Source organism: Camelus ferus, chromosome 8 (assembly GCF_009834535.1).
Source record: "Camelus ferus isolate YT-003-E chromosome 8, BCGSAC_Cfer_1.0, whole genome shotgun sequence".
NCBI classification, from domain to species: domain Eukaryota; kingdom Metazoa; phylum Chordata; class Mammalia; order Artiodactyla; family Camelidae; genus Camelus; species Camelus ferus.
In genome coordinates, this window is record NC_045703.1 from 22,259,675 (window position 1) to 22,287,642 (window position 27,968).

At 44.1% G+C, this 27,968-nt stretch overlaps 1 long non-coding RNA gene across 10 annotated transcripts in view; it reads right to left on the minus strand.

Annotated features, from left to right (window-relative positions):
• LOC116665292 overlaps positions 1-27,968 on the minus strand; it is a 335,340-nt gene that overhangs the window by 46,220 nt on the left and 261,152 nt on the right. The window contains exon 7 of one of the 10 annotated variants that reach the window (XR_004321837.1): positions 6,304-6,590. The exons of 8 other annotated variants lie outside the window; for them this stretch is intronic. This is a non-coding gene — a long non-coding RNA (uncharacterized LOC116665292). Of the gene's footprint in view, positions 1-6,303; positions 6,591-24,377; positions 26,693-27,968 lie in introns of those variants that run through there. One more of the 10 variants, XR_004321836.1, reaches the window with a different exon arrangement.

Here is a 27,968-nt window from a genome sequence, read left to right on the forward strand (position 1 = left end):
GAAAGTGATGAGTGCGCACGCTCGGCACTTCTTGGCAAGGCACTCACGCAGACCTCAGCATCCGTCCTCGTCTTCCTTCCTGCCAGCGCGAGCCCCCAGAACAAAGACTCCTCAGATCCCAGGAGATCAAGACTGGGTCTCCCGGCAGGAGGAGAAACCCCTCCCGAACAATCCCCTCCTTCACCTCTGTGCTCCCCACCCCATCTTTTTTTATTTCCTGCTTATTCTGAAATCATTTTCTTAAGCATTTTTAAACAATATTTGCATTTAATCATCTGGAAAAATATTCTTTCTAGCAGCCTCGGAGCTCTTTCAAACACCCCTCCATGAATCTAAACATAACTTGAACCATTTCAAACAACTCCCTCTTGGCTCAGTAAAGTTGCCATGTTTTTTCCCCTTATTTTAAATTGTGCAAACAATTAGACGTTTTGAAAACGGCATACATCAAGTCAAGCAAGTCAGGTTTTAATTACTCTAAAACATTTATAATCCCCGCTGTCAGAATCGGCCTTCTCCCTTTGGGCACGTAACATTCTAGCCCAGTTGTGATATCTTTCTGCTTTGACCTAAATATCTATTTACTTTCCTGAGTCAGTCCAAGGCCTGATAGGTCAAAAATTAGGCATGGGTGGTTAAGGAGTAAATACCTGCTGTGAGATGCCAGAGTTAAGAGGAATTAGAAAATTAAATGCATCTTTAGAACGCGGTAACTAAGTTCACATTTGTATTTAAATAATCTTCCAATTTTTATGCATAGTTGTCAGTCGCTGTAACAAAAACACGATGTCGTGCTCCTGCTGTGAGCCCTGTGCTTGGCTTCCTTGTTTACAGTCACAGCTATAAACACAGTCGTATCCAGTCTTGCTTGGAAGCAAATTTCCCATTGTTTTCTGCATTCACCATGTTGAGAAGTTTCTAGCATTTTTCTTTATATTCTCATTCTTTATGCGTTGGCCCCTAAGTGGCTAAACTTTTGAGAGTCCAACCAGATTTCCACCTACCAGCATCCCATGGCAGATTTATGGCCTCTTGATTTTTAACTCCTCTCAGATTTCCAAAGTAAGTTGTAAATAGAAAATGTGCCCAAGGTATTTATTAAAAGTCATTTCTATGCAAATGCCTTTGCTTTAGCCAAGTCGACGCTACAGGCATCTTCCCAGCTGCTTAAAACCCATCTACCTTTCCAGGAAGAGCTCAGCTCACCCCAACTCGACCAGGGTCAGGCTTGGCAATTCCAGGGAGAGGGGTTTTGAATAGAATTTTCAACCCTCTTAATGGATAAAAAAAAAAAAAAAAAAGACCCTACATCAGTGTTAAACCTGGCTTCAATAATTTGATCAGAGGAAAGTTGAAAGAGGGTGTTGAAGAAGAGAGATAAAGGAGAGAAGAGAGAAACAGATGATGATCAGAAGGAACACAAAGAAAAGGAGAGAAAAATACTGAAAAGCAAATACCAGCAAAAGACCATTCAATATATTAAACAGAAACAGGGCAAACAAATGTGAATGTGGAGAGAAAATAATTAAATTCAGAGTGACTTTGCCAGTGTAGAAATATGGACTCCAGAAAATAAAATTCTCCAAATGCACATTTTTATTACCAACTAATACCTGCCTTGCATTTTGGAATTAAATTGCATGCATGTGCAGACACACACACACACACACACACACACACACACACACACACACACACACACACACACACACACACACACACACACACACACACACACACATGATTTGCTGCTCTCCTAAACCAGATGCAGCCAACAAGTATGCCCTATGGATGAGGAGACTAGCTAGCCCCGTGTGTACCCCCTAACACCCCCCAAACTCCAGGTCACGGGTCATGTCCCCACCCCGTGGTACCAGCAGGGATCTGAGAATGGCATTAAGTCACCAATCATTGCCATCACTGCAACTTCAACCATCACTTCACGAACAGCACGAAGAGAGTGGGACCAACCCTGGCCTCTCAGCAGCGTCCAGCAGTCAGGAAGGCACGGCGTTGCAGAATCTGCAGCCCATCTCTGCACAAGCTCTTCCCAGGAAGTTCTCAAGCACTAGGTCTGGATTTACAGAAAATGGAAAGACCCCTGGCCCTTGGTTGCGTCTCCATATTTTACCCAGACAGCATCCTTTGTTAGGGATCCTATCTTGCCTATCAGGCAACTGCATTGAGACTTTCTCTCTTTCTCATGAATGACCTTTAAAAATAAACTGCATAAAGATATAAAGATTAATATCTTTAAAAAGAGAAGAGGTGGATGTCTCCTCTCTACACTCTGCTCTGTCGACGCTCACTGGAATCCAGTCTACCTTTCAGATGTGATTACAGCCCTTGTGTTTCTGACCCTACCTTTTGACAGAGGACTGTTTTATATAGATTATTTTTTCACTATTGTTCAGAAACAATATCTACTTGTTTCTAAAATGCTAGGTCTAATTTTCAACTTTATTTTATCCTTTGTCATTGTCTATCAGAATAGAAAAAAACATACTCCTGAGGCTCTGGTATTGGAAAAAATATCTAAAATCCAATAGTCTCTGGAAATATTTTTAGGGCTAAGCAAAAAACATGCATGTAATTGTCTAATTTTTAAGCCAGAATGATGCAGCTGAGCTGGCCAGGGACAGACAAGATGGGTCTACCTCCACTGAGGTTTTGGAAGCCCTCCATAATTTTGCTGCACTTTTCTAGTGCAAAGAGCTCAAAGGAAACTCCAGAAAGCACAAGTGACCCTTTGTGAACTGTTAGAATGAAAATTAATGTTTACAATGTTGATATGAGACAAAAGACCCTGAAGTGACTTCTAAACCAAAGAATCAATAAATAATGTGGTAGAGCACGTGCTTAGCATGCACAAGGTCCTGGGTTCAATCCCCAGTACCCCCGTGAAAAATAATAAACAAACAAATCTAATTACTTCCCCCCACCAAGAAAATAAAATAAAAAATTTTTTTAATTTAGATATTCAGTGTAACATATTAACCAGAAAGTTCTGTCCCCTCACCATCCTGTATGAAGGAAAAGGAGCCACACAAAGTGGTTAATCAGCAGAGAGGTTAAACCCTGAGGAGGACAGCCCAAACCCAAACCCTGAGTTTTTAGAGAAACTGAGTGAAAAATAATAGAATGGAAGCAAACGAGAGGATAGAAGCCTACAGTAGTGTTTGATCAAGATATTTAGGAAACAGGAAACTGCTAAAAAATACAGCTGTGTCCTTCAACACAAAATTACCACCCCAAATTATTTTGTTTTACTGAAAGGACATGAGTTTGCTATTAAATCAAAAGTTGAGCTAAACCCAGGTATAGCTATAGCCTTGTATCCCACTGTAATTTCTTTAGGGAAATTCCATTAAGAATAATGTTATTCTTCAAAGTTTTTAAATGTGAGTATCATTTTAAATTTTTTGATGCTTCTAACTTAATAATTTCATGTGGTCATAAAAATAATTTGTGTTTAAGTGCTCTCCAAGAATTCTGTTCCAAGAGCTGCAATTCCTTTCGTTTGGCCTAGAGCCTGGGTGACATTTCCCTGCTAAGAGTCCCCTGTGGGTTCCATCTGGATCATGTGAGTCTCTGGACAATTGGCGTTTACTTTAGGTTGAGTCAGTTCCTAGTTCCAACGTTGCTGTGTCAGAGATAGAGCTAGATGCCAAGTTTACTTGGGGGATTGAGACTTCAACGTTTCCGACCCTTGTGCCAGAGAGACTACCTTCTGAGAGAACACATTCCAAAAAGAGTAAACAAACTACAGAAAAATGTTCAGCCTCACTTATAATTAAGGAATTGTAACTCCAACCAATAACTGACTACCCCACAGCATGTGTTGTAGAGTCAAAACAGAATATTATTCACAAGACCGACAGTACTATACTTTGGTACAATCCTTATCCAGTTGGAGAATATGTCAGTAACACATAGGAAGAGTGGTAAAAATATTTATTCCCTTTGACCCAGCAATTCCATCTTTAAGGAAAACTTGAAAAGAGTGAGAGAGTAGAAATGACACCGCAAATTGTCCCCAGCAAGTGAAAACAAGAAACAGCTTAAACAGCCAACAATAAAAGATGAGTTATCCAATCATGGTTAGTCCATTGTGAACACTGTGGTCTACACTGACCATAATAATTCTACCCCCAGGCCAGTGTTGGCTTGTAAACGGCTATGGGACTCAATTCTGGCCGCCAAGATGAGAGGAAAAGTTTTCTCAGGAGTTTTGGGGGAAGGGTATCTCCCTCCCAAGAAAAGGATGCGGGAAGAAACAGTGCATCGTCTAACTCTGGGCGCTGGCCGTGCTGGATGTGGTGCCCGGCACTGCTGCCGCTGTGTTGGATCCACCAGATCGGGGAGTCAACACCGATGGGGTGCTCCTTAGAGAAACGGAAAAACCTGTGTCCTTGATGACAGCTCGGAGCTACTAAATCAAACAGCCCAGAGCCTCAACTTCTATTATACGTGAAATACCCCATATCTATGAAATAGTAAACTTTCTTATAACACCAGCTAGTTTGATTTGAGTTTTTCCCTGTAACTCGCTGCCAAAAGAATCTAATAGAATCAAAATTAATCTAGTCTTCCATAAACTTATGGCAAGTATTTGTCAATAATCTTAAATAAGACAGTAAGATCCCCAAAAATATAACTACATAAAAATCATGAATACCTACACATGTACATCATGAATCATATTAACAAGAAATAGTTACATCTGAATTAAGGAACTTAAAAGTAAATTATAGTAGATTTTAAAGTTTTTAATTAGATTTTAAATGCTACCTTCTTTAATGTTTCTTCCTGTCATTTCTCAAGATGTGAGTCAGCAAAGGTTAAGGGGCAGTCAGATTCATCCCAATCTCAAGCACATTTTCTAGAATATTTTTAGTTCTATAGAAATAAGGATGGATTCAGTGCTGTTGTGCTAACGCACAAGCCAGAAATCTCAATGCCTTAAAACAACATAGCTTTACTTCTTGCCCAGGCTGCCTACCAGTCTGCCAGGGTTGGATGGAGCAGCAGGATCGCGCTTCTGATCTGAGTCGCTCAGGGACTCAGACGGATGGGGCAGCCACCATCCCAACAGCTGATTGTCACCATGCCAAAGTTTAAAAAAAAACAAGGAGGCAAATTTTGTTCTGGGTTTTAATGCTTCCGCCGCATTATTTCCACTCGCATCTCATTAGCCAAAATAGGTCACGTGGCCTTGCCTAAGTTCAAAGGAAGAGGGAAGGTACAATTCTCCCATGTGCCTGGGAGCCCCATATATTGGCAGACAGCACTAATGACTACCGCAGGGCTACAATAAACGGCTACTGATTGCATAGCTCCATTATATATACAAGGGGTAGACTTTTTTCTAAAACCCCAGAGGCAAGGGAGGGATGAAGCCTACAGGTAGTAAAGCTAGTAGAGTGAGGCACAAAGCATCCCCTCAACACGTTTTAAATACGTGCTCAACTTCACCCAGCGGTTGATTCCTCCAGGTACCTATGGTTGCTTATAACATGTGGTTGAAGCCTCTGCATATTATAAATGTAGTGGAGGCTCCTGTATCATTCCTCACGTGCTGCAAGGAAAGACCACCAGACAGCAAAGGGATTGTTACAGAGCATCTCCCTTGCAACGGTCTGCACGCACCACCAAAAACAACCAGCCCTGAGTCTGCCTGATAGGACATCCCCCACGCTGCTCTCTACTTCCTGCCATCTTTCCACGTGGGTTTTGGAAGTCTTTAGCAGTTTAACATTCTGGGCTCAGATCAAGCATCTATTCTGAATTGTGAGACTCAGGGTCTACTTACCACAGTTCGCTCCTCGTCTCATTTCTCCCTTCTTCCCTTACCTGACTTCATCCTTCTAAACTGCACCCTTGACTCCCAGGAGCACAGCTCCCCTCTTCCCATTGTCAGATGGCAACCCTTCCAGCATTTAACTGCTGCTCCTCTTTAGCTGTTTTCTCCAACAGCCCACAAAAACCTTTGGGCATCACCGGTTGCTCAAAGCCTAAACTCTCACCCAAAACACAAGACTGGCTCCTCCCCGTCACTAGAGGAATGGACAGGCATTCCTTCTTCGGGGGCTCTGTGTCCGAGAGAAGCCTGGGAGCAGTGGCCTCGGCTCATGCCAGGCCTTTAGCAGCTGAGTTAGGTGGGAGAAGGTGGGTTTTACTGCCCCCTTGTTGGTCTGGTCCCCACCATGTTGTAGATCACCTTACCCCTCCCAGAGTGTATCAACAAGAAATGTTTAGATTATAAATATCAGAAGCCTTCACTTAAACTGGATTTTTCAAAATGATTTATTTCTTGGCTCATAAAATATTCAAGGGTAGGGCTGGTTTGAGGCAACGCTTAATCCAGGGGCTCAAATGATGTCATCGCGATGTGATTTCTCCTTCTCTGTTTCTCTGCCCTCCTTTCTCCATCCTGGCTTTTGCTTTGACAGATTCTCCCTCATGAGTACAGGATGGATGCCAAGAGCTCTAAGGGTCACAGCTCGTTCTCAGCAGACCCAGCAAAAGCCTTGAGCTCCACACATGGTCCAGGTCACATGTGCCTTCCGAAGAATGTGTCCATAAGTGGTCTGGAGGATTAAATATGCAGATTGAATGAGGTCAGTCAGGCTTGCCCTTGGGGGTGAGGGTAGGGTCATGTGTCCCCAACCTGTGGCGGGGAGAGGCACAGGTAAAGTACCCCCCAAGGAAATCCAGGCTACTGTGTTATGGAAAGAAGATCGAAAGGATGCCAACAACCCAGATACGGGCTCCCAGGCAGCCTCCTTAGATGTGGCCCCTTGCCTTTGCTCCCTTCAGAACTGACCTTTCTTTGTCCATCAGGACAGTTAGCGGGAAAAGGTCTTGTGTTCAGTAACAGTGACGGCTTCATGTGCTCTTCCTTCTAAAGCCACATTTCCATTTAACTGAGGGCTTCCTGAAGAGCCAGTGGATCAGAAGAAAGAGTGTTGGCTTTGTGGTCTAAACACCGAGTGTTGGGTCTCAGCTCAGAAACCTCAGATAACCAACTTCATGGACTTGGTTTTCTTATTCGTAAATAAGAGAGATGGACTATGTGATCTCTGCTCGCTATGATTTTTTTGTTCTATGACATTGGGTTAGCACTGCAAACATTACTCGCTCAATGCCTCACAGCTGACAACAAGCTGCCACCCCCCCCCCCGATTCCAAGTGAAATGTTCACACCACAGTTGTCATATTGTAGAAGTGGGGAAAGGAGGACAATGCTGAGGGACTTGCTTCTGGATTGGATGTGTAGGAAAGGGGAGATGGAGAAGGCACAGACACCACCAAATTTTTCAGGTTGTTATCCAAGATGGCATTAAAGTTGGCACAGGAAGGAAAATGCTGACTATCGTCTGCTCCATGGAGGAGACAGTTTGGTTTTAGATGTATCTGGGTTACAGTGATCATGGGATAATGATATGGAATGCTCAGAAGACCTTTCAAGTGGAATTGGAGCTTGGCAGCTAGGACGGAGCCTGGGGGGGGGGGGGGGGAATGCAGACAGCTCAGTGGGTTAAATAGAAAGCATGCTAGAACTTAGCAGGGTGGTTGATGGTCCTGGGGGTCATGATGGAGAGTAAAGCTCTAAGATCAGGAAGGGCCTCCCTCTTAGAGATAAGGTGATGGGCGGGGTGCAAAGAGACCTGGAGGAGGAGAATTAGGAAAGAGTCACTGAAACCAGATGGGAAGAGAGTTTGGGGATGGTCGGGGTGAGGGAAGGGGCAGGCCAGAGGCTGGGAAGAGTGAGAACTAGGAGCTGTCGGAGCCCCTTCCTCAGAATGGATCTAGGGGGTCTCCTCCGGTGGAGGGTGGGGGGTCCCGACAGTGACCTCCGGAAGCTAAAGAGAAAGTGGGTGTTGAAATGAGGGTTGTGAACACAGATGAGGCCAGAAAGTGCTGTCTGCTCAGCAGTACGGGGAGGGGTGGGGCGCCAGGCTTGGGAGGGGGAAGACGTTGAGAAATGAGACAGGAGCTTAGAAGCACAGCTGTGAGGAATAAATTAACGAATCAACAACATTTGGGTTTTCTTAACTTGCCCGGCAGAGCTGACCGACTGACAGTACATTGTCCAGCCCGCCCCTCCAGAAGCCCGCTGGGACCGGGTATCAAGGCGATGAGACAGAAAACTAGGGCAAACCTCACAGAATATAAACGAAATGGATTTGTATTTATTTTGGTTCCTCAGGGCTCTGTGAGGAGACATCCAATCTCTCAGGGGACAGGAACTTGGCATCCACTCCCCTTTCACTCCCCTGCTGTTTGGCAAAATGTCGTGGGACCTGGTAGCCCAGATTCAACCTAAGGTAGGGGACAAAGTGTCTGAACTGAAGGAATTATCACGGGGTGAGCAGAATCCCTTCCTCAAGAGAAAAATATTCATTTCCAGAGACTTCTAGACAGAATAAAAGGAAATGTGGCCACGAGTACAAATGGAGTCATAAATGCCTGCTTTATCCCTGCATGAAACTGGGGCAGAAAATGTTATCTCACTTCTTATGCAAAGAAGTAAAGAAGTAGACCGTTCGGGAGGAGGCTGGATGCACTGCTCAGTCTGAAAAAGCACAAGGCTCTGAATGGTGTTTTCTGAGTGAGAGAGAGAGGGAAAGAGAGAGGGGGAAAGAAGGAGAGAGGGCGAAGGGAAGGAGAGAGAGAGAGAGGGAGGGAGAGAGGGAGGAAGAGACATAATGGACACTTGCTAATCCATCCTGGGCTGCCCTGTCCTGTTAACACCCAGCCCCTGGCTGGAGAGTAGAGCGCGCTGTGGCCGTGCTCTCTGTGCTGCCACCTAGTGGACGTCGTTGGTAATTCCACAGGCGGGGAGAGGAAAACTTCCTGCTCCCCGATTTAAAAAAAGAAAAAGAAAACATCAGGCAGAAAAGACTGTCCGGTCCAGAGTATCCCTAGCGCAGCAGCAACCAGCCTCCTGACAGCCGCAAACACATCCCTTGTCAGTCCACCCCGTAGGCCTGAGAGGCCCAGCGATGCTTCTCACACTGAGCGCTGGAAAAACACAGCGGGCGCTGCAGGGGACGGCAGGTGAATCCCGCGCCCCTCGGGGACATGTCCTTTGCTGTGGTTCCAGTCCTGGCAGCAAAACTCTTTCTCCTTCCGATCCCGGATTTGTTATGCAGCAGCCCTTTTCGGCTCAGGACTGAAACAAGCAGTGATGAAACCATCAGTGACCAGTCGGTAGGCAAAACACATCCTCGTCCATTTTGCGGGAAGAGTTGTGACAAGCTAATGAGATACAGCCCGAGCGTCTTCCCCACAGAATCTCACGCGTCCGCACTCGCAGCGCAGCCTCAGTGTGCCTGGTGCCGGCTGACTCTAATTAGGGCAGGCATCAGCTTGGGTGGGAGACCTGCTTCTAGGCCCACGTCAAGGTGGGGTCTTTCCTGTCTGTCTCCTGTGCTTCGCTTCTCTGGTGAAGAACCTCCAAGGCACATTGGCTCGTAGAGTCCATTCTTAGTCACCAGCCAAATATCAGCTTAGAAATGGCCTGTTCTCCTGGATGCCAGGGCCACCTCACTGCCGCAGCCCTGTTCCCTCTCTAGTCGTATCGGGCAGAGGAATTGCAGAAAAGACCTCTGCAACCGCTCATCTGGCATCTCATGCAGAAGGATTAACAGATGGTTAGAAGAATGGAACCAATGGTTACTCGAATTTCGGGCAGGATCTTTAGATATGTTTTCCCTGCTGAACAGAAATGTTCTATCACTTACTTAAATAATTTCATGAAGACAGCTTCGAGCCGGAAAACGAAGGAAAAGATTATATGAATTCCACATAATATTGCCAAAGGCAGTGCAACTATCTATTGTTTTAAGAAATAACTGACTTTTAAAAACCTCCATATGATTTATAAATCAAAATAACTTTTCCCTTGAGAACAATCCAGAAAGAGTTGAACATTCAAAGCACCAAACTTTCAAAAGACCTGTTGGATTTAAAGGTTCTATCCAAGAAAATAACTCCCTGGATTACTTAAATGGCCGTGCAGCTCTTGGAGGCTCAGATGAAAGACACCATCAAAGTCCAGAGTATTATTAATAACCGTTGGTGTCCAGCCATCTCATTCCCCTGCCTCTTTTGGGCAAGCATCTGCCTGGTTCTATTTTGCTATTTGATTTCATTATGTAGTTTTCTGACATCTGCTCCCAGGCTCTCTCAGACAAGAGTGAATTCTACTCAGAGATGAAATCGCACAAGAAAGGGACGATAAGGTGAATTCCTGAAATCTGAAGATCAGATTAAAGGAGTTTGGAGAAAGGCAGGCACCGTTTCTCCTCCAGACACTGCTCGCCCAGAGGCTAACGAGCCATGTCACTGAATGGCTCCTCCAACACACACACATAGAAGAGCCACCGGGCCATTAGATCTCTTCATTATGCTGCATCACAACACAATGCTCCCGGGCTGTAGCAGAGAACTTCAGCATGTGGCCTCTCATCCCTCAGATCCCTCTGCCCGGCTTGCCACCGGCGGGTTCACTCTTCACAGTCAGCACCTGCCTTCTCCTCAAAGAGCTGCTCTCGGGCTCCACCTTCGGGAGCCTGGAAACTGAAGCCCCACCCACCTCCGGCAGCCGGTATCCAATGATGCTCAGCCAGGAGACTAAGTCCTCCAGCTCCCTTGCCCCTGATGGAAACCACTCTGGGGGCAAACTGCGTTATCTTCAGAGCGTCCCTGCAGGACTGAGACACAGGTGCCGCAGCGGTTTCAAAACATGTCCACAAATTCTTTGACACGCCTCTCTCAAGAAGGTGGAACCTAATTCTCCTCCCCTTAAACATAGGTCAGACAGAGGCACACTCTTCTCAAGAACAGAAGATGGGGGAAGTGATGCTAGGCGGTCCTAGGTGAGGTCCTAAAACAGATGGCTTCTGTCTGGCCCACCCTCTCTTGGACTACACACGTGGGGACACTCAGTGTGACGACACCCAAGCAGTCCTGGGACAGACCCATGTGGAGAGGAACTGAGGCCTCCCACCAACAGTCAGCACCGACTCTCAAACCACGTGAGGATCACTTTGCAAGTGATCCTCCTGTCTCAGGTAAACCTTGCTAAGATGTAGCCCTGCTGACATCTCGACCAGCATCTTGACTGCATCCACAAAAGAGGCCCCGAGCCAGCACTGCCCAGCCAAGCCACTCCTGGAATCCTGACTCACTTAAACTCTAAGAGGTGATAGATACTGATCGTTGCTTGGGGCAATTTTGTTACACAGCAATATAGAACATATAGGGTCCCGTGGAGGACTTGACTCAATATTACATCTTTGACTGCTTTCTTCTCTTTCTGACGGTGAAAATCATGCTTTCCTTTTCCCCTGTGGGCTTTCCCTGGGAATGCTGCCCAATGCAGGTCACCCTTGAACAATGCAGGGTTGGGGTGCAGGCCCTCCACACAGCTGAAAATCAGAGTATAACCTAGAGTCGGCCCTCGGTGTATGTGATCTTGCATTTCCATGGTTCCTCCAGATCCATGGTTGCCCCATTCAGGGATTCAAGCACGTGGGGATTATGTAGTGCTGTGGTGTTTACTACTGAAAAAAAAAAAAAAAACCCACATATTAGTGGACCCTCACAATTTAAACCCGTGTTGTTCCAGGGTCAACTGTAAATCCCTTTCAGAAGAACCCTTGTCTCAGAATGGGATTCCTCTCTGGGAACTGGTTAAACCTTCTTATAAAATGATCCTAATTCAGGGTCCTTTTTCTCAGCCCAGGGTCTCTTCCATCCCAGGAGTCTTCTAGCTTGTTTTTCCTCTTTCCATAATAACTATCATCACTCCTTTCCTTCATCCTCCGTACCACTGCCACGCCCCTTCCTCAGCTCAGGGACCACAGGAGGGCAGGAGGCTGTTACGAGCCAAGCTAGAGGGGAGAAGGCCCTTCCTGCCCACCAGCCAGCAACGCGAGCCTCTAGCCTCCTTGGCCGAGCATCCGCCTCTGCTCTTGCGTCCTCTGGGGGATGGTGGGAGCCAGAGTCTGCCAACAGGATAGAGGGTCTCCCTGCTGCCCTGCTGTGACTCAGTGGGTGGGAGAAGCGTCCTGAGCTCTGGCCGTGTGTGAAACAGGCAGAAGTCCATGTTCAGATGGAGGGCTTCCCTTGGCATTTTGCAAAGCAAACTTTGGAACAAATGTCAATATTTCTTATAAGTAAACTCAAAGGGAGACATAGGTTCTACAAACTGCTAGATCTGTCAGTTTTCCCAGAGGAAGATAAAACAAAAACAAGTATTCTTGAGATGTTTCCAACATGGAAACACACAGAGCAGGGAAGAAATCTTGCTATAACATACACCGTACTGACCTGTCAGACACGGCAGGAGACAAACAGGAGTGAAACTCACACTGACTCCCCACACGGAGGCTGTCCTTTAGATACGTTCATGGCGGAGGCTGGCATCCTAACCCCAGTACCTCAGAAGGTTCATGGAGGAAATTGTATTCCAAGCTAAGTCCATTTTTAAACCCCTGAAATATCTGAAAAATTAATTAATTTGAATTCACTCCTTTGTAGTATATGATCATTTGCCCGCACTGTGTCTAGACTTATTTTTCTCCCATTAATGAAGAAATAAAAGATCTGCTAAGTGAATTAATAGGATAGAAAGTGTGTGGGGAACATAGCTGACCTACTAATAAGAAAAAATCTTTCAAGAAGTTCTAGCCATTTATATTTTATCTATAAACATGCAGCTTCAGGAGGAAACAAACTTCAAGAAAAACACTCTTAACAAGTTTTCCAAGCCAATATTCTTGTCTTCAGTGTATTAGCATCCCTTTAAAAGATTTTTTTCCCTCAAGGATAGTGTATTAGTCTGCTAGATCTGTCATACAAAGTGCCACACACTGAGTGGCTTAAACAGGAATGGATTCCTCACAGTCTGGAGGCCAGAAGTCCCAAGGTGCCAGCAGGGCTGGTTTCTCCCAAGGTTTCCCTCCTTGGCTGGCAGACAGCTTACCCCCTGTGTCTTTACAGGGTCACCCCTCTGTGCAAGTCTGTGTCTGACTCTCCTCCTCTTATAAGGACACCATTCATACTGGATTAGATCCCACCCCAGTGGCTTCACTTAACCTTAATTATGCCTTTAAGGACTTTCGTCCCAATACAGTCACATTCTCAGGTACTAGGGACATCAATTAACAGACATCAACATACAATTTTGAATGGACACAAGTCAGTCCATAACAGAGTTTATTAATTCAGTCTAGATTTTCCTCTAAAATAGTTCTCTGAAAATAAGATTTTGCTGTGTATTAACCTTTTTTTTTAAAAGAACAGGGTAATACAAGCCCAGGGGGGTCACACTTGTTACAGAACCAAGAGAGGAAAGATGGTGTGCACTATATACAATAGCCAAGACATAGAAACAACTTAAATGTCCATCAACAGATGATTGGACAAAGAAGCTGTGGTATATTTATATAATGGAATACCACTCAGCCACAAAAAAGAATAAAATAATACCATTTGCAGTAACATGGGTGGATCTGGATATCATCATTCTAAGTGAAGGAAGCCAGAAAGAGAAAGAAAAATACCATATGCTATCACTCATAGGTGGAATCTAAAAAAAAAGAAAAGAAAAGAAAAAGAAAAAAGAAGACACTAATGAACTTATCTACAAAATAGAAACAGACTCACAGACATAGTAAACAAACTTATGGTTACCCAGAAGGGGAGGGAGTGGGAAGGGATAAATTCAGGAGTTCTAGATTTGCAAATACTAACTACTATATATAAAATAGATTTAAAAAAACAAATTTCTACTGTATAACAGGAAACTAATTCAGTATCTTCTAGTAACCTATAATGAAAAAGAATATGAAAACAAATATATGTACATGTATGACTGAAGCATTATGCTGTACAGCAGAAATTGACACATCGTAACTGACAATGCTTCAATTAAAAAAGAAAAAGAAAGAAAGATGGTGTGTAGAAAATCACATCTTTGTAATCTCTGGGAAGGAAGGGTGGCAGGGAAGCAAAATTCTGGTCTGAAAAGACCTCTGGAAATATGTGTCCACTTATTGCCTTGGGCTTCGATCCGACTTCCAAACTGCACCGAGCTCCAGGGAACAGTGTTGAGATTCTCCATCATTATTCTTTTTCCTCCTGATGTGTTTGGATTCACTAAACACAATGTGCACCCGCCAGACTGACCCTGGCACAACTGGCAGGATGGCCATTTGGCTGCATCACACCTTCACCTTCATGACAGAGAGGAAAAGCCAGCTGTCCCAGGGTAACGCTGGCACTGACGACCATGCCTTGTGAGAGTGACAGGCAGGGCACACCTTGAGAAGGAAGCTGACCAGGGCAGAGTTTAGCAGTTGGTCAGAACCTTTCCCGACAGCTTGTCTACCAGTTCCAAGGACTGAGCTGATCAGGTAGCCCCATCATGAAGAGAAAATATTTCCAACCCTGTTGGGAGATTCTCCGTCACCTCCCCTACATCCCAATCTTCAACCCTCAGACCCACGGTGGGGAAGGCTGGGAACACCTAGAGCAGAAGCACTTTCCTTTGGTGAAGACATGATGGAAATGCTGGGAGTTTTATCAATTTTATTCACCTGAGACTTGCACTCCGATGCGTCATTATGTTCCCAGATCCACAACTGATATCCAGACCAGGGAATGTGTAAAGTTGTATGGTGGGAGCTGAAAATATCCAGACTTGTGAAAAACACAGACCAGGAAGCCTGAACTCCCTCTGGAGACGATGAGTGAGACAGTAAAACTTGGATTTTCACACACGCGCACACGGATACGATGCTGCACAGGGAGGGAAACCACCCATAGGATGCGAACTGTGGGGTTTGAAGAGTCCCCTGGTGGTTTGAGGGAGCAGATACCAGCTGATACAAGCTGCCAAACAAGTACACTGTGTGGGAGGGTTTGACTCAATGAATCAACAAGAGGCTTGGCTTGGAGAAGGTCCGTCAGGAGACGTGGGACATACTGAGGCTTTGAACTCAAGGGATCAGGATTTTTTTAACAAGCCTTGAAAAAAAAAAGATGAAAAAAATCATATGGTAACGCGCTAGGCTCCTATTATTTCTGGGCTTGAGTCCTAAAAATCAGGGCCCAAGGGAAGATTTAAGAGAAGGGTGGTTTAACACACACACACACACACAAATACACATGTGCCAATTTTTTAAGATAGAGAATTGTATCTACAGAGGATTTTCCAAGGCAGTTTGCCTATGGTGAGAAAGCGGAGGCTCTTTAAATAATCCTCCAGGGAAGGGACTGAAGGAGGCAGAAATTTAGTCGGAAGCGAAACAGGTGAGACCAGTCCACCCCTTTGCTTGGAGGAAAAGGTAATTGAAGTGCTCCTCCTTCGTTTGAACTTGAACCTCTATTCAAAAGTGTTCTTGGCTATTTCCATCCCTTCTTTGCTTGACCTTCATAATCTGTAATGTTGTTCTCTCTTTAAAGGGAATTGAATTTGAACAGTCATCTGTGTGCCTGCAATATTTACAGCTTAGTATTTCATGTGAATTGTGATTCTAAAAGGGCTAGATTCATTCAAAAAGGGCTGGATTCATCCAACCCCATTATCAGGACATGTTGACTTTAGAGGATGTGGATTCTTGTTCCAACAGGCTCCATGGTGCTTTGGTGGCTCAGGAAAACTTCCTTACTTGAATGGCTCGAAGAGTTGTGAAGGTTTCATCAACATGTGGCTACATGTTAGCAGAAGAAAATATGATCTAATCTTGAATCCTCAACAAGTATTTTCCGCAGAAGAACAAGGGAGGAAGGAAACTTGTTTGCTTAAATTCTTACTATCTTTATGTGTTTTCCGTTCATTATCTTGTTTAATCCTCCCAAGAACTGGGGCAGGGATATTTTTAGATGAGTGGAGAAACTCATGAGGCTGAGACAGATTAAGTAAGCTGTTTATCATCATACAGCCAGTCGGGTTGACTCCAAAGCCTAAACTCTTTCCTTTTCAGGGCTTGGCGATATTAGAGACTTGTCAGCCCACCAGCCATAGAATATTCTCCTGCAATGGACACAACATTCTGGTCATAACCAGTCATGATACGGTCCTTGTTTATTCAGAACTATAATGTCTAGAGAAAGGAAAGTGCATCTAGAGTGGATCCTGATTAAACAGTTGCTGACTGAGTGAAAATGTATGGAATTTTTGTAGATGTCTACTGTCTTGGATAGAAAGCATGACATTCTCCGACACTGTGACATCTACAGCCTTGGTTTAAAGTTCCCAGTTTCTTTCTGTTTCTCCTCTGCTCTCCCATCCCTACATTCTACACCTGAAGAAGTAGTCAAGCGGCACTCATCTGTGATGCTGCCACGAGGCAGGACCCGCTCAGTGATGACAGCACCGGCTTCCAGGCACCAGCAGACGCAGACTGGCTCCCGGCAGGGCGACGTGCCCATGTCAGACTTTCTACTCTCTGGCAACATCTAGCTTTGCAATGGATCAAAGTTCCATTAGTTCAGATTAAGGAACTTAGTTCCTTAAGTTCAGATCAAAGCAGTGCCTGCTCCCATTTGTAAAAGTGCAGTGTCCTTGTTTTCTGAGAGGCACAGGGGATTTAGAAGGTACTCCTTTTCACATCATCATAACATATGTGAGTCTAGTTCACATGCACGCACACGCACACACTCCTCTTACTAGGATACACTTACTTTGATAATTTTACCTCAGTAACATTTTCATTACTTACAGGTTCTGGAGCTCTTAGGTGAGCAGTGACTACGTAACTGGCAGCCCTGCTCACCTTATACAAGATCCCCTGTACCAACTTCCACTGTGGATTTAATTCAAGTATATTTGGAGCAGATAGAGTTCTGCACACATTGGGAATGAGCTCTGGGTGGTTGGGAAAACTGAGTCTGACGGGTAATGATAAGACTTGCCAGATTTCCAGGTGACAACTCAAATTAGCTGAGCTTTCCAGTTCTGCCAGATTAGCTATAAATCAGGCAAGCATCCACCTGCCCCAAAGATGGAGCCCTGGCAACTCCATGGAAACCACTGCAGTAATCACAACTTTTTTAGAAATTTAAGACCCCAACCAAACTCAGAAGGGTGAAAATTACACCCAGTGGGAACCAAAAGAAAATGAGTCTGAGTTTATTGTTTTGCTTTTGCAGAATCAAGTTTCCATCTCACATGGTATTTGTTTCACATCATGAAATAACTTCTCTAACTTGAAATATTGACAGAGATAATGGTGGAAGAAGGAGACACGGACTAACGAATTCAGCGTCCCAAAGCCATCCCTAGACCTGTACTCACACCTCCAGTGAAAATGACCATGGACCCACCGTCCACATGTCCACAAAGGAGCAACCCCAAGTATTTCCAAACCTCAGGAAGTCATCCACAGCAACGTGTCAGTATCCTGCTGGCTGTTTATTTACAACTTGGCGTGTTCTCCGGTGATGGGGCCACTTTACCGTCCTTAATTGGTAGATACACATTTTCCACACCACTGGAACTTCAAACGGCAGCTTCTACGCCCTTTCCACACAAAAGCCTAAACACTAACATGCCTCACAAAGGCCCACTAAAATATGAATCGACCTGAATACATAGTGAAGTTAATTGCTAATACTCCTTGGCAAATCAGATCCACTATTAACAGCGCAATCACGAGGACGCAGAAAGGCGCCCCAGCACGACCAGATGCGCGTGTAAAATAAATAAATAAAGTCCAACTGCCACGCTAAATAAAGTTGTCCTGCCACCTCAGGTTACCATCTGTTTCTAGTTTGTCTCAACAGTTTTCCCTGCGCTTATTTTCTCAGCTCCGAACAACTCCAGCTGGAGGGCGTTACGATGCTACGTGGACGGGTCCCCTGAGCCCCTAGGTTACCTCCGGCTTCCCCAGAGCCCAGATCTGGGGGTGACCTCCACGAACAAGATCCCTGCCATCCTGCAACTTTTGGGTGTCCCATTCCCTCTGTTTAAACAGGGCGGTAGGGGGTGGGGCTAGAGATGAAGGAGGAGGGGGGAAGAAAAATTAAAACCTTTTCCTGTTAGGGGGATGTTAATAATAGACAAGTGTTAGATTTGGCAATAAATTATTGTCCAGATGAAGGGAAAACAATTACAAATTAGAAACAGATTTATTCACACTCAGTGCATTAATGAAAACTTAAAAAAAAAAAAAAAAAAAACGAAAGAAAGAAAGAAAACTAAACTGTGTGTACTGTGTGGAAAAAAATAATGGCCCGGCAGGCCTACTTTTTATTAACAAGTCATCAGTAAGCAGGTTGTAATTCATAACAAAGAATTCACCCCGAGGAACACCACATGACTGTGAGCTTTTTGAGTTTCCTAAGAAAATACATATGTGTTCCACTTGGTTTCCTTTCAATAAAACCCACCAGTTAGCACTTCATTTTCAAGCTGTTCTGACAAATCAGGTGAGTTAGCTTTGTAGAAAAAACAGAAGCCAATTTTTCAGCTGAGAATTTTAGGGAACTTTTTTTTTTAATAACTTAAATAAATTTCCCAAATGGCAAGGAAGCCATGATAAAGGCTGTGAAATGAGTTCATTTGGAACAGCTTGAAAGAAGGTCTGTTTTAATTCACTTCATTAATTTTTCCTGAGGAAATATGTAAGGATACATCTCTGGCTGCTAAGGTATGCGTCTGAAGGGAGGAGAAAAAAAATAACTATAAGATTTCTGTGTTTTTATGATCCCTTGAAAGATGATTAAAAATTTTTGGAGAGCACTCTCAGCAGCGCAACAGAACAGAAGGACATTAAACTGATAGCAGCAAGGACTTCCTGCCTCCAGTTACTGAATTGAGCACAAATCCTGCCATGGCCACCACCCATGCAGTGTGATTCCCCACAGCTCCCCGCAAAGCACCAGGTAAACTAGACCATTTGATGTTTCCAGGAGAGAACGAGGACTTTCCACGATTCCCCCTGCAGGTAATGGCTTCCTTCCTACCTGAGTTCCCTGCTATCTTCAAAGGTTTCATCATCCTTTAAAACTTACTTTCCTTCCAGCTACCTCCAATGAAATCTCTATGCTCATTGCCCTAAATAAACGAACAGAACAACCTCTTTCTCTCTGAATCCCCATAATACAATGTTGATTTCCTCTGATAGTCTGTCTTGGATGGAGTCCCATGTGAAAGAGTGCTTTGAGAATTTCACTTTATGAAAAGGTTTGCTTAGCCTTTATGTGTGGCACAGGTGGTAACCTGACCAAATATTACATTTCTTGGCCCCCTGTAGTCATGCATGGTCATGTGACTAGTCCCGGCCAATGAGCTACAGGCAGAAGTGACATGTTTTCTACTCACTCTCACCCTCCATCCCACAGCCAACACAGAGACCTTAGGTTGAAATGGTAACTCCCAAGATGAAGATGGCCTGGACCCCAGAATCACTATGGTATGTTGTCCAGGAGACTTGCCCTACCTACAGCCTAGTCATGGCATAAGAAATAAGTATTTGTTTGTTGTGATGTGCAATACACCTCTGAGATTTGGCCCCAGCATTGCTTGGACTATCCTGATCAATTCAGGGTAGACCTCATCTTTGATATTGAGAATGATATTCTTGGTCACGTTTCACTCTTCACTTTGGATGCCAGGAAACTCAGCATTTGAAGCTCTAGGTTGACCTCTATGGCCACTATTCATGTTATTCCCCCTTCTTATGTGTGATCATGATTTTTTAAATTTAAAAATCTTCTGATTTAAATTTAACATCATTTTCTTGTGGAGGTTCATGTGAGCAGCCTCACATACATCTTTGGGATGAGGCATTGCATATGCATATGCACAAAGAGAGAGAGAGAGAATCAGTATGGTGGTGTGTGTGTGTGCTTGTCCTACTTTCAGTACTAGACTGCAAACTTCTTCAGGGCAGCATCTGATATCCACCCATCTTTCCATCACTCAGAGTTGCTAACACAGTGACTTGTTTAATCACTATTAACTACGAAGTGAAATAAACTATGAATAGCCTGAAGTTGAAGACAATAAAGGTATTGCCAATCACTACATCTGGTTGCACAGTTGCTGCACTGCACAAAGGCCCCTGCTGAGGGGCCAGAATGCAGCCTGTACACTGCTAAGTCTTACACCTTGGCCCTAGAGGAAAGAGTCCTGATGCACATCTGGACTATCCTTAATGCAGAACCACCCTTTGTGTAGAGGCTCAGAGTGGGGTAAATTGAGCTTCTACAAGTCTAATGTGACCCTCTTTTGCTTAGACTTTGCCATCCATAGCTGTGCCCCACCTCTGAGATTTGAGGGACCTGGAGGCTGATACCTGGGCTCATGCTCAATGTCTTCTATATCTTTTAGAAGACATTACAAAGTTAAAGGTAACCTTTATTTGATTTGCCTAGATGGTATTTGTGTCAGGCCTTTCCATCAATTCAGAGATACTATTGACATTTGTTGATACAGTCATCCTAGGATTGGGAAGAAGAGAGAGATGAGTCTTAACTTGGGATGAGATCAAGCTGAGCTTCTCCAACAGAGTGAACAGGATATTCAGAGAACATTTTAAATTGTACCTGTCTCAGTATGTAGTGAACCAAAAAGCTGCATGTGGGGAAGCTGTGAGCCAAGAACCTCCTGGTTCTGATTTTGGACAAGCCAGTATAGCCTTCATCTAGAATATTTATGTAATGTCACTGTCACCAGTGTGGTAAGAGGACATACTTTCCACCTGCTTCAAAGTCTCCTCAGTGATCCCCAACATATGACCTGGTCATTTCAGGTGCAGTGATTTTGCTCCTAGGGTTTCCCGGGTTTCCACTACCTCCCTTCCCAATCATGACCTATCCAAATAGCCCAACCCTCTGTCAAAACCAGTTGGAGCTCCATTTCCCCTACTCGTTTTCTGAAGCCACTGCAAGATCCACCAGGCCCCACCTAAAGGAATTAGGTCAACACTCAAGCAAAGAAACCAGAAGCATCACACACTTCCCACAACTTCTCCACTTCTAGAGCCTCTGTTGTCCTCTTGTTCTCTAACCTCCTAGGGTAGCCAGTGGATCTGGGTCTTGTTCAGACCTACTGAATCAGCAATCTGTGATGTCATAAGCTCTCTAGGTGATCCACACACACACTGAATTTTGAGCATCCCTGGTGCAGACAGTAATAGACCACATAACACCCAAAGGTTCACTGAATCACTTTGTGGGTTTTATCTTTCTTCCCCATTATCTTTCAGGGAGAGTGCCTTGTACATCTGTACAGGACCATGCATATAGTAGGTACTCAAATGTTTTTATTGAGTTGATGAACCACCCCTTAATAATACTTCTGGATTCCTACAGCACCTGACATGAGCTGGGCATGAACTCAATTTGGCTTATGTCGTGTGCCCTAAAATTAGATCCTGCTGCTCAAAAAAGAAGTTGGCCCCCCTAAAAGCAAATTAAAATAATTGACTGCCTTCTAATAGCCACCTGCAATTCACTGCCTCTCACAAGCAACCAATTTTCAAGGAGGCAAAAAAAAAAAAAAATCAAAACAAAACCATCAAATGGCCAGATTTCCACAGGGCTGAGAACAGCAGCACCCTAATGGAAGCCACAGAGCCGGCCTCCCAGAAGAGAAAGCAGTGGAGAGGTCCTGGGTCTTGGTTGGGAGGGATCTGGGAGAGGATGGGTGAGAGATGACCAGTAAGTTTTTATGTTATTGGGTAAAGAAAAGTTCACATTATACCCCTAGTGATGCCTGTAAATAAAGATAAAAGCAGAGGCAGGATACTATCAAGTTTTAATACAGCTGCTGGAGCTTGTTACCCAGGGCTCAATCAACAGAGTTCAGAAACAGCTGGCTTTGAAGGTGAAAGCCAGACTCGGGTACCCAAAGGTGCTGATGTTAATGTGACTAAAGCCACATGTCCCATTACAACTCTTCTGGACTCTCTCTCCGGGGCCTACAGCTAGGCCTTGTCACGAAAGCCCTCCCAGGTGTGAGGAATTTGAACCCAAAGAAAGCTGACCCAGCGCTGGTAGGTCATATGAGGTGTAGAGGCTTCATCTGAAAGATGGCCCAAATGAGGGAAATGCAGTTTACCCTTCTTTTGAAGAAAAGAAGTAAGGCAACACATACGTGTAAAGACAAAGTCATACTTATGCACTTTTAAGTTTGCCCTCAACCCCAACACACACACAAACTCACTGGAACCCCTTTTCACCCTAAAATCCTCAGACAGTTGAATTATTGATTCTTTTGCACCTCGGTTTATTCTCTAGGGTCAAATTTCTTCATGTTTCCTTAAACCTTTTAATTTTGTAGAGTGGGACTTTCCATAAAAAGAGAGACTGTAAACATTTTTATGATCAATCTTTCATTTTCCAAGTGGGACCTGAGGAGTTGATGCCCATCCATTCACAGTGTCTTACCTGGGAGCTCATATCTATTTTGCAAAATGGAGGAGGGAATTCATGGGCGAGGCAAGGGTGCCCATGGAGTAGGAGGCCCTGGTTGAGGATTAAGACGGTAAGGAACCTGTTCTTGCCTCTAGGAGCTCAAAGTCTACCAGGAAATGATGAGATGTGATGAGAGGGAAACACAGAGTGGTGTGTACCTAGAGGAAGCCCTGAGTGGCCCTGGCAGGGGGACAAGAAAGCAGCCTAGCACATGGGGAGCTACAAGTAGGTGAAGAACTGGACCCGATGAGGACACCTGGATCACCTAGGAGAGGATAGACAGGTTAGTTATGATGAGAAAAGGAGAAAATAGTAGAAATGGAGAAGAAAGAAATTCGTGGAAATCTCATCAACAGGGCTGAGGGCCTGTTGCATGACACTTTTTTCTAGAAGCACACTCAGCCAGCTTTCTGGAATTTCAGCTCTCGGCCATCTTCTCAAGTGGTGGGAGAAGAACTTGGAGCTGGGGAGATAAGGGAAGAAGGAGTTCTACCAAAAGATGGGGCAGGTGGGCCCCCCAGCTTGAGGCCTGCCCCTCCGTCATCCTTAGCCCAAAGTCTCTCCCTGTTAAGTAGAATGTGACCATCTCCACTGACACAGGCAGGTGCCCTGGTCACGTTCCAGCTTTCTCTGTTTTCTTCTGGGACAGCTCATTCATATCACAGCCCGGCTTGAGGGAGCAATAGAGAATATGTGACTGCATCAATTTCCAGCCTAGATGGTTTTTCCATGTCCAAGTTAGGCAACAGATGCACATGTCATCCACAGCACTTCAGGGTGCTGATTAGATAAGAAAGGCTTACCATTTGTGTTACGCCACGTACTGCGCTTAGATTGGTTGGATCCCTGGTAGGAAGCTGCATTTTAAAATCATTTTCCCATTTTCCAAAGACCATTTCTCAAAGTTCACTAACTTGGAAGAAGTCAGTATTTTTGACATTTCGTAGACATGGTTACAGACACACACAAAAAATAACAGATAATTTGTCAATGGTCATTGGGGCAGTGTCTAACCCAGGATCAGCCTTTACATCTATGGGGTCTGTGTTACTGAACTTCATTTCTGTGTCTGCACAGTACACTCAAGTGCTAGGCTGTAGAACCTAAGGGAAAAATACAATACTCGGGGGAGAGAGGAATTAAGAATACGAACAGTATTTATCAGTTTCACTTACACATTTTTAATAGGACAGAATTATTTCTTTATCATAGCTTTGGTGCATATATTCTACACATAAAACACATTGTTAGCTGTAGAAAAATTAAAGAATTGAATAAAAAAAGAAAAAAGAGAAAGAAAATTACTATAATCCCTGTTGTGGACATTTGAGATATGTGTGTATGTGAATGTGTTTGAACGCATCGTTTTCACAGATGTGTAAAATATCACATGAATTTTTTGTTCACACTTCTTGTTAGGTAAAATAAAATTTCAAACATCTATCTATAGGAATAAAAACTTCTGCAGCATTATTACACAGTATCACATTTTATGGAAGTACTATAATTTATTTAACCTATTAGACAGCCAAATTGCTTCATTTTCTTCATTATAAACAATTTGCTCACCCACTTATTCTTTGAGTTAAATATCTATTTACTCTCTTTGTTTACTGTTTATAAAATTTTTATTTAAAAAATTTTTTCATTTTTTATACAATTTTTAAAGGTTAATTTCTCTTTTTTTTCCTAAACTAACACTAATTATTATTATCATTAGAACTGACAGGTTGGAAGCTTTTGTTCACATAATAATACCCAGGGAACTGCATTACTAGGAATATTTTTTGGGTGTGTGCTATTCAGTATGGCAGCCCTAGCCACAGTGTGGCTATTTTTTTTTTTTTTAATTGAAGTATAGTTGATTTACAATGTTGCATTAATTTCTGGTATACAGCATAGAGATTCATATATATATATATATATATATATATATATATATATATATATATATATATATATTCCTTTTCATATTATTTTTCATTTTAGGCCATTATATTGAATATAGTTCCCTGTGCTATATAGTAGGACCTTGTTGTTTATCTATTTTATTTATGGTAGTTAGGATCTACAAATCCCAAATGCCCAACTTATCCCTCCCTACTGCCTTCCCCGCTTCATAACCATAAATTTGTTTTCTATGCCTGTGAGTCTGTTTCTGTTTTTTAAATAAGTTCATTTGAGTCTTAAAGGTTACTTCTATTTACAATTGTAACAGAATATTGGCTGTATTCCTCATGGTGTACAATACTTTGTTTCCTTTCATCAGAAATATTTCCTTCACTGCAAGTGCATAAAAAGCTAGTCACGCTTCACTGATTGCTCCATTTAAGTAGTTTCAATTTTCAAAAAACTAGGTAATACTTAAATTATAATTTGCTTTTCTGTTAAGAACTTCAGATTTCTACTTTATGTACCTTTCCCATATTGTATTGAAGAATTTACATAATATGTGAGTAATTTGCATATAAAATTTAATTCAGCAAATATTAGGACTGTGCTGGAGACATGTCCAGGAGATTACCCAGTGATCCAGGTCCTCGATATCTGAGACTCAGTAATGGAAGACGAGGATACAAAGGGCCGTGAGGTGGGCCCTCTGTGCCACTGGAAAGGCACGGATGGCTATTGAAACTCTGAGGCGCGGTCTCTGCTGTCCGGGAGGATGGGAGAATGCCACGTGCAGCAGTAATCATTTGGAAAGTGTTAGATTTCATATGTAACAGAAGAAAGCCAACACATTATAAAGATAAATTACATATAGAATTTTTGACTCGTTACACATCTTTATAAAAAAGAAAGTTAAATCCAAAATGATATATTTTAGTTTTACTAAGATGACAGGAGGGGGACCAAATAGAATATTTATTATCGGAAGGAAACTTGTATCTGAATTCCACTGAGGCCCATTTCCTCCACAAAGAACAGGGGAGAAAGACAGAATCTAAGGGTTTCACAAAATAGTAATTGGTACTGTTCTTTCCTTTGTCCTTGGAGGAAACCAAGGTTTCTAGATGCTGTGTACCTCATCTAATCTTGAAGTCACACATCCTGGGATGGCTGAGCCAGCACTGGAATCCAGGGATCCAGACTCCCAGCTCTGTGCTCCTTCTATCACTCAAAGCTCCTTTCATCACAAAGTGAGGCTTTCCCAAGGGCTGCTAAGAAAATTTATTAAAGGCAAGAATTCCCAGCCCAACAGGTGCAGAAACGTGAGAGGATCCTTCACCTGTCACACTGAGTTGATGAACTTTTTCCTGCACGTCTGAGACGGAGGAGTTCATTCAACATTCATGCATTCAACAAGTGTGCACAGAGTGGCTATGATGTACCTGGCATTACACTAAACACGGGGGACCCAGCAGGGAACGAGCCAGACCCTTGGAAACATGCCTGTCCAGACATCAACGTCTGCTGCTTGACTTGGAGGGGCGTGGGTGGGAGCAAACAGGTGTTGATCTGGCTCCAGGGAAAAAGAGGGGAGTTCAAATGTTCCAATGCAACCCACCGTGCTCCGTGCAGATCTCCACTTGCTGATCAACGATCTGGAAACTACATTAAAACACGCACCTGATATTCCCATGCAAAGATAGAAAATCATGCCCTGTGCTACCCGCCTCTCTGCAGCCCACTAGATCATCTCTCCTACAGTTCACACTCACCCTGACTTTTTGTCCAAGATCAACAGTTCTTCCAACAATAGGTTTTGTGCTTGTTTCCAGCATTTAGGCTCTCAGTTTGTGGTCAGTGACTTTCTCACGTCCTCTCGGCTCTTCAGTGTACTGTCAACGAGGTGAAAACTCATAAAACAGAGGGAGCTTCAAAGAATACAAGAGCAGAGGGGACCTAAGAGATCACCTGGTTCATCTGCCTCTTTTGACAGGTGGGAAAACTCGGTTCAGAGAGATGTAGTGACCCACTCGGGGTCACACATCTGGAACCTAGAATTGCTGAACCGAAATCCATGGGCTCCCAATTCCCAATCCAGGGTGTGGTCCTTTATCCATGCTCTTCTTATATCTAATCTCAGGTTCATGGCACTAGTTTACTCTTTTTCCAGGCTCTCACTGAGACAATAGCCCCAATAATCTGAAAAAATCAGATCAGCCCAGTGCAAGCAGTGATGAATGGGCACAGTGGAGGAGGAGCACTTCACATCGGAAGACTCTCACCTCGAAACTGTGTCCCCTCCTACTGTGCCCGCGGCTCCATTTCCGTCTCCTTCTCCCATTCTCTTTACCTCCATGACGTCCTGTAATACAATGGGAAGCAGGTATTTGATTTGGTCTGTGTCCCTGGTTCCTGCCATGGCTTCTAAAAACATGAGGGATCTCCAGAGTGATGAGTGTCTTTTGCATGATAATGAAATGACTGGGGTCTGGGAACACCTGGGAAGCTTCAGGGTGAGGGCTGGGCTCCAGAAAGACCAAGCCTTGATGAGAGGGTAGAATTTTCCAGCCTCCAGAGAAAGGAGAAGAGCTGGAGACTGAGTTAATCGCCAATGGCCAATGATTTCACCAATCACACCTCCATAAGGAAAATTCCATAAAAACCCCTAAGGGGTGGGGTTTGGAGAGCTTCGTTAGTGAACAGATGAGGTGCTGGAAGTGAGACAGGATGGAAGGGGGCAGGGCACAGCCAGTCAAGGAGTGATGCAACAATTAACATCAAAATGGTGGAAGATTCAACCCCCAGTAGGCCTTGAGGCTCAAGATGGTGGGAGATTTGACTTCTAGTAGACTGAGCTTCATTATATGCCTATTGTAATACAATAGCATTGTAAATAACATGCCCACAGGCACCATGGCAGTCCCAAGGCTAGCCACAAAAGGTCAAAGAGTGGGAAATGGCCAACTTCCTGGGAATCTCAGACCCTTCTCCAGACTAGTTAGACTGGTCCTTCCACTTATTAGCATATGAAGCCACCAAGCCCATAAAAACTGGCAACACAGCGCCTCCTGGCTGCCCCCCCCCCCCTTCAGAGACCACCCGCACTCTGTCTGCGGAGCGTGTAACTACTTTTACTCTAATCTGATGTATCTCTCTGAATGAATCTACCTTTACTCAACTGTGGCTCGCTCTTGAATTCTTTCCTGTGCGAAGCCAAGGACCCACACTTGGCAGGGCACGTCCCATGGGCCCAATTGAAGCCTGGGACACAGCCGTCCTCACGCCCCACATCTGTTTTTCCTGCAGCAGAAGGGTGGCACATCTGGAAAGGGCATGGAAGCTCCAGATCCCTTCCCCTACACCTTGCCCTGTGCATCTCTTCCACGTAGCTGTGTCTGAGCTGTATCCTTTATAATAAACTGGTAAACGTAGGTAGTGTTTTCTTGAGTTCTGTGAGCTTTTCTGGCAAATTACTGAACCTGAGATGGGGGAGTTATGGGAACTCTCCATTTGTAGCAAGTCAGACAGAAATGCAGGTAACCTGGGGACCTAATCGTTGTGACTGGCCTCTTGAAGTGAGGGCAGACTTGTGAGCTCAACCTCTGGAGTCTGGCGCTAACCCTAGATGTTAGAGACAG